General features: G+C 36.7%; 1 long non-coding RNA gene across 1 annotated transcript in view; it reads left to right on the plus strand.

The window, feature by feature from the left end:
- LOC106992994 (uncharacterized) overlaps positions 1 to 12652 on the plus strand; it is a 118654-nt gene that overhangs the window by 56634 nt on the left and 49368 nt on the right. The gene's annotated exons all lie outside the window — the stretch shown is intronic.

The raw sequence follows: 12652 nt of genomic DNA on the forward strand, positions 1-12652 counted from the left end.
TTTGGGTTCCCCCCAAATTCATGTTGAAATCCTAATCCCCAGTGTGATGACATTAGGAGATGGGACCTTTGGGAGATGATTAGATAAAAAGGGTGGAGCTCTCATGAATGAGACTAAGGCCCTTATCAAAGGGACCTCAGAGAACTCTCTCACCCTCTTTTCACCACATAAGGATAAAGCAAGAAACTGGCTGTGAACCAGAAAGCAGCCAGACATAAAATATTCCAGCCCCTTGATCTTGGACTTCCCAGCCTCCAGAACTGTGAGAAATAAATGTTTGTTTTTTAAGTCACCCAGTCCATGGTATTCTGTTATAGCAGCCTGAATTAAGACATTGGGACAAAGCCAACTTAGAAAGTCAAATATATTCTACAATTTTATATATATATATATATACACACACACACACACACACACACATACACACTTGTGATATATGTGACTTCATGTAATAATAATGTATTACATTAAATGCAGACACATGTTGATAATTAGCCCAAAATTCTATTCTTCTATTTAAGAGCTATAGAGCAGTTTTTTTTAAATGACAAGTGTTGAAGCTCACTGCAAATAATAGTGATCAAATAACATTCTTTAGTTTATTGATTTTGCCATATTTAGTGTTTGCTGTGACTATCTGGTATACCTTTGTAATAAACTAAATGACTCTCTTTTATTAATATATAACTCCATGTTTTAACTGTATTACCCATTGAAGCTCACAAAAGAAAGATTTTATCTTGTTTATTAGCTGCCCTCTTGAGAGTCATCGCAAATTTATTTGATGTTCGGGAGGCCTGCTGATGGAAAGCTCTGATAGAGCAAAGTGCTTCCAAATCCATCTCAATTTTATGAGGTGACTAAAACCCATGGGCAGAACCAAACTTGTAACCTTGATTTTGTGACCAAGAATGCAAGACCCACACCTAATCCTCCAGCGTTTTTGACCTAAATGAATCAGGGAAGATTTGGGGTTTGAGTTTAGTGCTGTGGGTCTAACGGCTATAAACGAGCTTCTTCATTTGGGCGGACTTGTCTGGTTGAGTGATTTTTAGTAGCTATCAACAGTGAAACTCAACAGAGCGTGCAGAACTACCACAAAGAGGGTGTGTTTGCCAATAGTCAGGTATCCTATAAGTCAGTTAGACACTGGCTTGATTCGTTGGTGTGTGTAAAATATGAATAAAAGAATGTGGGCATCCCCATTCACCTACTTTTATGTATTTCTATGCATCCACAGAAATGGACTTTAGTTTCATTTATATGTTAAGGAAGAAGTGATAAAATGTTTATAATAGGTATAGATTTCCCAGAGTGAGTCATAATAAAGTATTTGGTGTGGAATTGCCATACTTTTCAAGTAAGTTGTGGCATATGAAATTCTGAGTAACTTTCCACCCGTTCTTTATTCATTGAAGAACACTTACTAAACTTCTGTCAGATGTAAAGTACCGTATTAGGCTCTTTGGGCATGTTGTAAAAGGCCAAGTCTTGATCCAAGTATTTCAGGAAGACATGTATTAAAGAAAGAATAAAGAAATTCTGTACATGGTGAACATTTCGGACTAAAGATGCAATTGATCTTGGTGGTAGGAGTTGGTATTTTTTCTGTACTTTTAACGTTTTCAGTACTTAAAAAATTTTCTGTAAGTACTTATTACTTCTCTAATCAAAACAACAGAACAACAGCAAAAACAAACAAACATTTAAACAATCTGTCCTTGAGAGAAGAGATAAAGGAATAAACAGAGCAAGGTCAGTGAGGAAGCTCAAAGGATCACTGTAGACAGAAGGGCAGATTGTAGGAAGGAGTTTCATAGTCTCCAACAGAGGGAATGAGGAAAGAATGTGTGGGGAGAAATTTGGAAAGGACATTCCTGCCCAAGAAGGAAACACTAGTTGCCAGTCCCTGGTCCTCCTTGCCCTGACCCCACTTTTCTGACATATGTTTTAAATGTCTGCAGTCTGCCTTTCTTTTCTCCTGCTTTCTCCTGTTGATTCTAGAAGTTTCTACTATGCTTACCCTCAAAACTTTCAAATGTTTTTCCTTTGTCTGATGAATGAATTCATCTCCTTATCCTGAAATTGAAGACCTCTGGTCATCTGACTCCAATTGTTCTACCCTAACATTTTAATTATTAGAAACTTCCATTAACCTTCCTGCCACACAGGCCTACTCTGTGTCCTCCAATGAAGCTTTATCATTTCCATTATACTTCCAGCTTTATTTTTTGAATCTTTTTCTCCCTTTTTGTTTAAATAACTCCCGTATGTCCTTTAAGTTCAGTAGTTCAATTCAGAATGCCGCCATATATCATGTTTGTTTCTTTCTCAATAACTTTATCATACTAGTAGTACTTGTAACACTCGTGATACTTATCACTAGTGTTCTATAATAGTAATTGTAAATACTTATGTAGCACTTTCTGGGTACCAGGCGCTGTCCTAAGTACCTTATATATACATATATATGTCCATATATGTGTATGTGTATGTGTGTGTGTGTGTGTGTGTGTGTGTAATTTGTTTCATTTCTTTTTCTGTTTCTGTTTCTTTTTCTTTTTCTTTTGAGTCGCAGTTTCGCTGTGTTGCCCAGGCTGGAGTGGAATGGCTCAGTCACGGCTCATTGCAAACTCTGCCTCCCAGGTTCAAGCAATTCTCCTGCCTCAGCCTCCCGAGTAGCTGGGATTACAGGTGCATGCAGTCATGCCCAGGTAAATTTTGTAGTTTTAGTAGAGGGGTTTCACTATTCTTTGCCAGACTGGTCTCGAACTCCTGACCTCAGGTGATCTGCCTGCCTCAGCCTCCCAAAGTGCTGGGGTTACAGGCGTGAGCTACTGCGCCCGGCCTAATTTCTGTATTTCTAACAATACTTACATAAGGCAGGAACTATTATTATTTCTATTTGGCAGGTAAGAAAACTAATACATCAGATTTGTACCTCCCAAAATAGTAACTGTGAGCTATATGTGGTTATTTTAAATTAAATGAATTATCTCTCATATGTAACATTAGCCACATATCAAGTGATCAACTGTCATATATCGCTAGGGACTGCTATATTGGACAGGACAGATTATAGAACATTTCCATCAATGCAGAAAATTCTATTGGCCAGTATGGCCAATATGGTTAAATGACTTCCTCAAGGTCATATAGCTGGTTAGTGTCAGGGTTGGAACCCAGTCAGCCTGGTTTTATGTTAAGATGCCGTAAAGCCCTTCCATGAACATAGGTGCATAAGCAGACGCACACACCCTGCACACTCAGACACAAGCATGCTCACTGAGAGCTGAGGAACAAAAGGGCTTGAATAAGATGTATGTGAAAGCAGACTTTCCTCTCTCAGATGGAGGTGCAGCAGAGGAGAGGGACAACTGCTCTGCCCAGTCTCATGCCACCTGTTTTAGGTAGAAAAGCAAGGGAATGTAAAGAAGGGTTCTCAGCAGGGCACACAGAGATATTTGAGGCTTGGTGACAAGGCTCACTCATCACACACACAAATGCACAACCTTTGGATTATCCAGAATAGACATTCTTAATCTACAGCCAAGCTTTTTGGGACTATGAAACATCCAGTGAAATATAAAAGTTCAGTATATTTGTGCCTGTGTGTTTTTTTCTTTAGACAAAATCCATAATTTTTATCAGGCCCTCAAAATGATGTGTGACCCCAAAAAGTTTAAAAATTATCAGTCTAGGGTAGTAAAGCAATTATATAATAAGTTATATAGTAAAGCAATTATATAAATCGTCTAGAATTTGAACCTGATTATTAGTTTAAACTTTGAGTTATTAAAGAACACTCACTCATTTTTGATGGTTATGTAACTTGGTACCAACTTTTCAGAGGCCAACTATGAGAGTCTATCAAAAATTAAGGTTACATTTTTTGAAGCAGCAATTCTCTTACTAAGTATCTGACCTACAGAGATAGATATCTAACCATGTATGTGTACAAAAACATATGTAGAACAATCCGTTGCATTCTGGTTTATAAAAATGAAAAATGGGTAGTGGATCAGTCCTCCTCCCGTGCCAGAGTCTGATCTTGGAAGAAGTCAGAGCCTCTTTTTTGATGTTTCCCAAATGTTACATATGGCACATGTCAAAAGCTGTGCAAATTTTATCTAATCCACTGTGTTTATTTTCTTCAGCATAAAGGTGAAATATTTTTACATTTTCCCAATGCATTTCTCAGTAATAACATAGCCAGTAAAAATATTTTGGTTCATGTAGAGCAATGCTATTATATCTTAGCCAAGGAAAAAGAACACTCTTATATATGGGTGGAGGGGAAAAAAGAAGCTGCATTTGTTATCAAGAAAGAGCCGAAAATATAGCAATTACTATACTGCCCTTTCCCTAATTTGACTTAAATTAGTGACTTCAAGTTATCAGAGGATATGAAATATACAATATGTGCACATAGGAGACAAAAATATTGCTTGCTAGTACCTACGTTTATGACATTAATCTATCTCTCAATGATCTAATATAAAATAAACCATTTGAAAGCAATTTCATTGAAATACTTTCAGAAATGTTGAAATGAAAATATTAATCTTTTGGAAGTGTCATTTTAGATGTCTTTTTTTTTTCTTCTTATCCCAGGAAGATGGGTTGGGGAGTACTGAGAATAACAAAACAGCCAAGGAGAAGCAAAACCAAGAGGGCTACTTCCTTTTTACCTTTCTTCTTTCCTCCTGCTTTCTTTTTACCCTCCCTCTCTTCTTCCTTTCATTCTTCCTTCTCTCCACAAATATTATGGAAAGCCTGCACTAAATAAGATACTGGCTAGGCATGGACACACAGATGTAAAACAAAACAAGACTCTGTCCCATGGAGCCCAGGGATTTTCCATAGAGATGGAAATGGATTCCTTGAGGTGGGTGCAAGTGTGATGGGGGAGCTGCAGGGTCATACTGAGCTCGTTCGTGGATACTCACTTTAGGCTGTTGCCTGTTCAACAAGTCTCCCTCCCACTTCTTGTGCAATTATACTCCTGCACTTTTTTTTTTTTTTTACTTCAGTCTACTTTTTCCTTAACCACAAATCAATAAGTCAATAAATAATAAAAAGAGTTGTTTTCAGTCTTTCAAGAACATTGAGATATGTTTCATAAACACAATTAAAATTATCCCAGAGAAATAGAATTGGAGCTGGGAATTATATAAATTTTTCTATCTCTGGCATACAGGTGTATTTTATGCCTACCTATGTAGTTTCTTTACAATAGGAACAAAAGACAGTTCTACCTCAAAAATGACTAAAACCCTTAAGAATTTATCACCTCACTTAAATAGAATCCAATCTGTTTGCTGTGGTCCAGCATAATGCAACCCCACTCTACCTTTGCTTCGTCTCATCTCCTTCAGTACCTTGAAAATGCTGGGGTCTTTTATAATTTAATTTTATCATACTAGTGTCGATTTCCTTTGTTGGGATGGATTATATTACAATCTCTACATTGTTTGTGCTTGTTTATTTATTTAGTCTCCTCTGCAAAATGTAAGCTCCCTGAGAAATTTTATCTCTCTTGTTTGCTATTATACTATATCCACAGAGCCTGGCATAGATGCCTGGCACATGTTTGCTGGATGAATGAATGAATGAACAAGTGAATGGGCATACTAATTTGAAACAGAGAAAAACAGAATAGTCAGCTTTTTAGAAGATGGACTAAAGTGTTAAAAATATGAGTTTGGGGTGACACAGTTTGGCTTCAAATCAGTTTTATCACTTACAAACTGTATGACCTTTGGGAAACTACTTAACCTCTCTGTGCCTCTGTTTCTAGAGAATGAAGATAATCATAGTATCTGTCTCGACACTTGTGATTGCCAAACAACGTAACACTTCTGAAATACTTTGATCAGTAAATGCTAAAGAATGGTCAGGAAGTCCTATATTCAAGACCTTCAGAAATACCATCACCCACTAGGGTTTGAATGCCTATGAAAGTTGCGAAGTAGGTCGTCCTGCTGCTCTTCACTTTGCCTAGTTTGTGAGCCTGAGAGCTAGTGGCCACTGTGAGAGCTGGGAGGACAATTGCGCTTCCTCCTATATGGTTGACCAGGGCATCCCAAATGCACATAGCTGTCTGACTTTACTGATAGAAACCAAGGCCTTCTCACATAGGTGCAATGTGGAGCTGGTTCTCAATGACAGTATTTCACTAACAGCGCAGAGGAAAAAATTAGAGTGCACAACTCAGGGAATCCCTGCCCAACTGCCAGCCTCATAGCATCAGGGGTTTGCTCGGCAGAAATGACAAGACAGTGACAATTTTTAGACTGCACACTGGAGTTTGATTCAGAATCAGGATTTGTAACAAGCTGAAAGTGATTCATCAGTTCAGTTTTGTAGATAGATGAGCATTCCCTTGTTTCCTTGGAAACTCGGACCTGAGCATATGCAGCTTGGAATGTGCACCCTCATGTTTTCAATCGAGCAGATACAGGATGAGTTTCTCCCAAGAGATTCAATATGTTGCCTAAAACAGAAGAACCAAGAATAGGAGAGAATTGCCATATTAAAATCAGACACTACAGACATGGCTGGATTTCATAAAACACAGTAATTCCAGATAACAGAAACAGATACTCTCATAATCTGGCCCTTGATGGGTTAACCATTTTCTTTATTTGCATAATTTATTTTTATCTGAATTGAAAAGGTGAGTGCGCTTCTTGAAATATCCCTTTGTGTACATTTAGAACGTCTAATATTTACACCGCTTACTCCTTGGGGATCTTCATGAGCTAAAAGTAAGCACCAAGCTCCCAGTTTTGCACCGTGGCATACAGAGAACAAGATAGATTAATTCTTGCCCTGGAATGTTTATGACATATATGAGGTAATGTTAGTCTTTTCAAATAAAGTCTTAAATTTAGGATAATCTTTAGTTCCTAAAATGCTCCAAATGCTGCCTCTGCTTTATGTTTGGGGCTTGGAATGCTCTGGCACTTGCACATTTGCACATGGTACATTTAAAATGCCTGCTACTTCCTACCACTACTAATAGCTTCTTAATGTCATGCACCATGTTGGATCCTATGTACCTTCTTTCAGAGTCTCAGGCTTTTTTTCTCTAGCAAATGAAGAAATCAATGTTCAGAGAAGTTAAAGCAATTTTCTATGGCCAAACCATTTTTTAGTGGGGAAATTGGAAGTTGAACACAAGTCTCTCTGATTCCAAAACCTGCATCTGTTACTCAAGAACAACATTATCTACTATAAAGCAGAGTGGAAGGATGGAATGCTCTGCTTAATTAATATTCTTGTTAATAAAAAGTACAGGCCAGGTGTGGTGGTTCAGTCCTCCTAGCATTTTGGGAGGCCAAGGAAGGCAGATCACTGGAGTCCAGAAGTTCGCGACCAGCCTGGCCAACATGGTGAAATCTGGTCTCTACTAAAAATACAAAAATTAGGCCAGACATGGTGGCACGTGCCTGTAACCCCAGCTACTCGGGAGGCTGAGGTGGGAGAATCACTTGAACCCAGGAGATGGAGGTTGTAGTGAGCCGAAATCACACCACTGCTCTCCAGCCTGGGCGACAGAGTGAGACTCTGACAACAACAACAAAAAAGTACAGATATTCTGATATATCATTTATAATTTACTAACAGTCAAAATATTATAATAGGGCAAATGAGTGGCAAGGAAAGAAATATTAACTCAGTGTGGGGGAAAAACAATCCAATCAATAGTAAAAGAGCGAGAGCTGCCACAAATTAGTATGGATACTATGAGAAGTTGTTCACCTGCTTCCACTGGGTCTATAATTAGAGACTGAAAGCCCACATGTAAGGCATATAGTGGAAAAGATTTCCACTTTTTTTGTGAAAGATGATGCTGAAGGTCCCTTTCAATTTTAAGGCTATGAATCTGGACAACAGAGACCCATAGTGAATGAGATTTAATCTTTGCTGATTCAGAAGGTGCTTCAAGGCTTTTCAGTGCCTCATGGACATCACTGTCATCATCAATTACAAGTCCTGGGATGAGACGAAATGTTGGATTCCTAGCTAAAAGAAGACCAGCTAAAACAAGCTTGTTAATATATATATATATATATATATATATATCTCTTAAACTACTGCCAGGAACCAAAGTTCCCTCTAGCTCAAGGGTCTGTAAACCTTTTCTTAAAGGGCCAGTTAGAAAATCTTTTAAGTTTTTTTTTGCCCTACGTAGCCTCTGTCACAACTACTTGACGCTGCCATCAAAGGGTGAAAGTGAACATAGGTGATATGTAAATGAATGAACAGGGCTATGATCCACTATAACATTATTTATAAAGCAATTTGTTGGTACTTATTTGTAATTTTCCAACCCCTGCGCTAGATTAAACATCTCCCAAATTTCACACATTTTTTTCTTATCTGGTGAATATGCAAAGAGCCAGTCTCCAAACTTAATTACAATGGTTTAAGACCACCTAGGATTTTTTTTTTTCTTTTAATGTAGACCATAGATAATGCAATAAAAAAAAGAACCAATAAAATAAGTGAATTTTCAAGGGATTTCCAACACTAAAAAACAAACCAACAAGCAAACAAACCAACAAACTTGGAAGAAGAGAGTTCTCACAATTGCCTATGGGAAATTAACTAGGACCATCAGTTGAGCTGAAATTATCTCCAAGGATTTAGTTGACATACAGCCAGTGTTCACTATGATGACCATAGCCAAATATTACTTGTGCAAGTATCTACAAATGAATTTAGAGGAAATTGTAATTTTTCTCTTTCGTCATTTAAGTGGTGAGAAGCCCATCAAAATAATAACACATGGTAGGGCTCACTGTGCTGCATGGAAATGATGTTTAAATAACACAGTGCCAGAGCACCTCTGTCTAATTACTTAGGCACTATTGTGATGGATAGTTTAGAAACATTGAGGTAGCTATTGATAAAGCAAATGGAAAATATGAATGTTCTTCAAATTTCTGACAGCAGAGATGGACACTGAGCTCCTGGTTTAAATGGGAGGCTCATGGCTTCTTTCAATTGCTTGAAGCTTCCTCTGGAGTTAGATTATTTCAGTTTCACTAAGTGGAAGTTAGAATCAGCACAGGGCTTTCTGTGGGACATTTTAATTACTCCTAATTTAAAATATTATAAACCACTATTTTTTTCCTTTTTAAAGAAAGAAAGTCTGTCATTGACTCACTTCTGATTTTAAAATACCTAACTTATGAAGAATGCATGCCTCAGACACCCAGACAATTCTGCATAAAGGAGATGCTTGTGTGGGGACATCTCTGGAGTTGCTATTTATGCACTGTGAAAATCTGGAGGAGTCGTGTGATCTCTCAGCCTCAAGTTTTTACAAATTAACTCTACAATATGTAGCTCAAATGCCACTGTGGTAGTTAAGAATATAACCTATGGGGAAGCATTCTATAAAACAAATAAAGCTATGACTGTTATTGATGTTGTTAAATAATTTAAAAAATAATATAAGAATATTTAAGCCAAACAAAAATTAATTAATTCATTGAAAAAAATCAGTCAACTCTCCTCTTATCTTTAAAACACTGCCTTAATTGAATCACAATAATTAATGAAGTGGCCAAGTGTCAAGATAGCACAACTTTTGTACTAATAAGGATTCTACTCTATGAAATTTCTCTGGTGATGGTTCCCTTTAGAAACTTTACAGAGAAATTGATAATTACTTTCTTGATGGAGTATGTGGGGCCTTTGTCTCCTCACATTCTTTCCAGAGGGTTTATTGGTCTTCCACTATCCATTTCAGTGACTACTTTGAAAAATGTTTACCCCCAAATAGTTAAGTTCATCATTCTGCTAGTGCAAAATGCAAAATTTTTTGTGTGTTTTTTTGGTGAGAGAAAAGCCAAGTTCATTATGTATATGTATGACATATATATATATGTCAAACATATATATAATGTGTATATATATGTTTATAAACATATATATGTTTATAACCATATATATGTTTATATATACCTTCCTGAAATAATGAAATCATATATTTAACATATATTTAATCAAATATATATACTTTCCAACTTTTAAGTTCAGGGGTATATGTGCTGGATGTGCAGGTTTGTTATATAGACAAACGTGTGCTATGGTGGTTTGCTGCACAGATCAACCCATCACCAAAGTATTAAGCCCAGCATCCATTAGCTATGCTTTATGATACTCTCCCTCCCTTCACCCTCCACCCTGGTGTGTGTTGTTCCCCTCCATGTGTCCTGTTAATTTTTCAAGTGTAAGAAATATGAAGTTATTAAATAATAATGTTCTACCTGAAAACTTGCTATTTAGTTAACATTATTATCAAAGTAGCAAAAATAATATATATTACTTTATATAAAAGCCACGTATTATATGACTATATATACACATATAATTGAAATCAGGTAGTTTATCTTGGCCTTAAAGAAAAACTCTAACATATTTATTGCTTAAACATGAATGCCTTTATAAATTTTTTCCTTTCCAGTCTGTCTCCAGACTATCCACAGGTCTTTGGTTCATCTCCCTACTTAGGCTGAACTCTTCAATAACTACAGATTCATAAACACTGCAATTTATTCTGTAACAAGCCATAAATCTTCTTTTTGTTGCTTTTACATTAGAAACAGAGCTAATGTTTATTGAGCTCTTGTCCTGTGTGAGATACTTTACTTGATTTGTTTTCATTTCATCTTTATAGCAACACTCTGGGAAGTAGATATTATTATTGTTATTTTAAAGATGAGGAAACTAAAGATTAGTGATTAAAATTGGTTAAGGACATGCATTTAATGAATGATGTAGCTAGTGTTCAAACCTAGGGTAGATAATGAAAACTCAAATTCTAATCTCTCTCTTTTAATCTGCCCTTTAAATTCATTAATTTAGAAATCACCAATCAGAATGATCTCTTGACATATATATAATATATTCTACATAAACTATTATATATTATATGTAATTGTGTAATATGTAATGTATAGGCATCATATTGTATATAGGTATACATATAAAATATATGCATATAAATGCATTACACACATATATACATATATATTTTATGTGTATATCAAGAAAATTACTCAGCACATTGCAAATGCAACAGAATTTACATGGTCACTTGCATGTTTTCTGCATTTCTACAAAAGAATCTGCAATGAAAAATGTTAAATAGGATGCAATTTGTAAGCCTTTCATTAAATAATGATTCTCAGCTGGATTTCTGAGAAGGGAATATTAATGCAACCATATGTAACTAGCATTGCAAGAAATTAGCGTTGCTGATTTAGTCTTGAATCAATCATTTTAAGCTATGCATTAGACTCTTTGCTGACACATTTCTGTCTCAGGCAACTTAGAAATTGTGGGCTGAATGCAGCTATGCTCCAAGTGTAATTTGTATGAAATATCACTACTATTTCAAGTTTCTTAGGTTTGAGTAGGGAGTGATCAAATCCATATGCAGAAAGACAAAATGGCACTACTCAAGGTCCGATGGCTAATTATTTAATACCAATGTCTAACATGTACCCTCTCGGGCATGCGGTTTGGTGATAAGTCAAGTTTCAGATGCCAACAAAAAGCTGAGTCTCTGGATGTGGGGGCTGAAATGAGTTACAGTGTGGGTGTGGATGCGTGTGTTAAAACCTTCAAAGCCCTTATTTGGTTGCCAAGTTTTGAAAATACTCTGAGCCATTTTTGAATTTCCTTGGAAACCGTATTACCAAGCCAGTTCTACAGCATTTTCTCCAAGATTGAAGCGTTGAAGTATGCTATTGCCCATGCTTATTTTATTAGTCACAAGAGGTGTTTTAATAACAAAGATTAAGTCATCACCCAGTGACAGTCAGGATTTTAGCTAAAAGATCATAAAAGGAGAGGAAGCAGAATCCTAAATAGAACTAGATATGACTTGTCTTCTGGAGAGAAACTATGGTGAGAAATGTTGCTTGGACATACAGATTTGTGGCCACTTCAATGACTAAAATGCCCAGTTTGGCTGAACTCTGTGTATCATATGACATGATTGCATTTGATTATTATTTCTCTTAACTTTCTTTTATTCTATAAGTGCCTCCCTCCTCCACTTTTAACTTGAGTACTCTGTTATTTTTATTATGAGGAATGGATTTAGTTAATCACTACCTCATAGTATGGCTTGTTTCTCTATCTCCTGTATTTCTTGCACACTAGTTAGATCTAGAGACTTGATTAGATTGATTCAAATTTATAGTCAGTAAGACTCCATGAGTGGTGCCGTGTCCTTGCTATTGCATAATATCCAAAGCACATAATATTGGGTTAATCAGTGGGTAGCTTCCCAGGTGATGTATTAGTCACCTGTATTAGTCCATTCTCACATTGCTATGAAGGAATTCCTAAGACTGGGTAATTTATAAAGAAAAGAGGTTTAATTGACTCACAGTTCCACATGGCTGGGGAGGCCTCAGGAAACTTATAATCATGGCAGAAGGCACTTCTTCATAGGGCGGCAGGAGAATGAGTGCCCAGAGAAGGGGGTAGCCCCTTATAAAACCGTCAGATTTCATGAGAACTAACTCACTATCATGAGAGCAGGATGGGGGAAACTGCTCCCATGATTCAATTATCTTCACCTAATCCCTCCCGTGCAGGGATTATGGGAACTACTATTCAA

Source organism: Macaca mulatta, chromosome 13 (genome assembly GCF_049350105.2).
Source record: "Macaca mulatta isolate MMU2019108-1 chromosome 13, T2T-MMU8v2.0, whole genome shotgun sequence".
NCBI classification, from domain to species: domain Eukaryota; kingdom Metazoa; phylum Chordata; class Mammalia; order Primates; family Cercopithecidae; genus Macaca; species Macaca mulatta.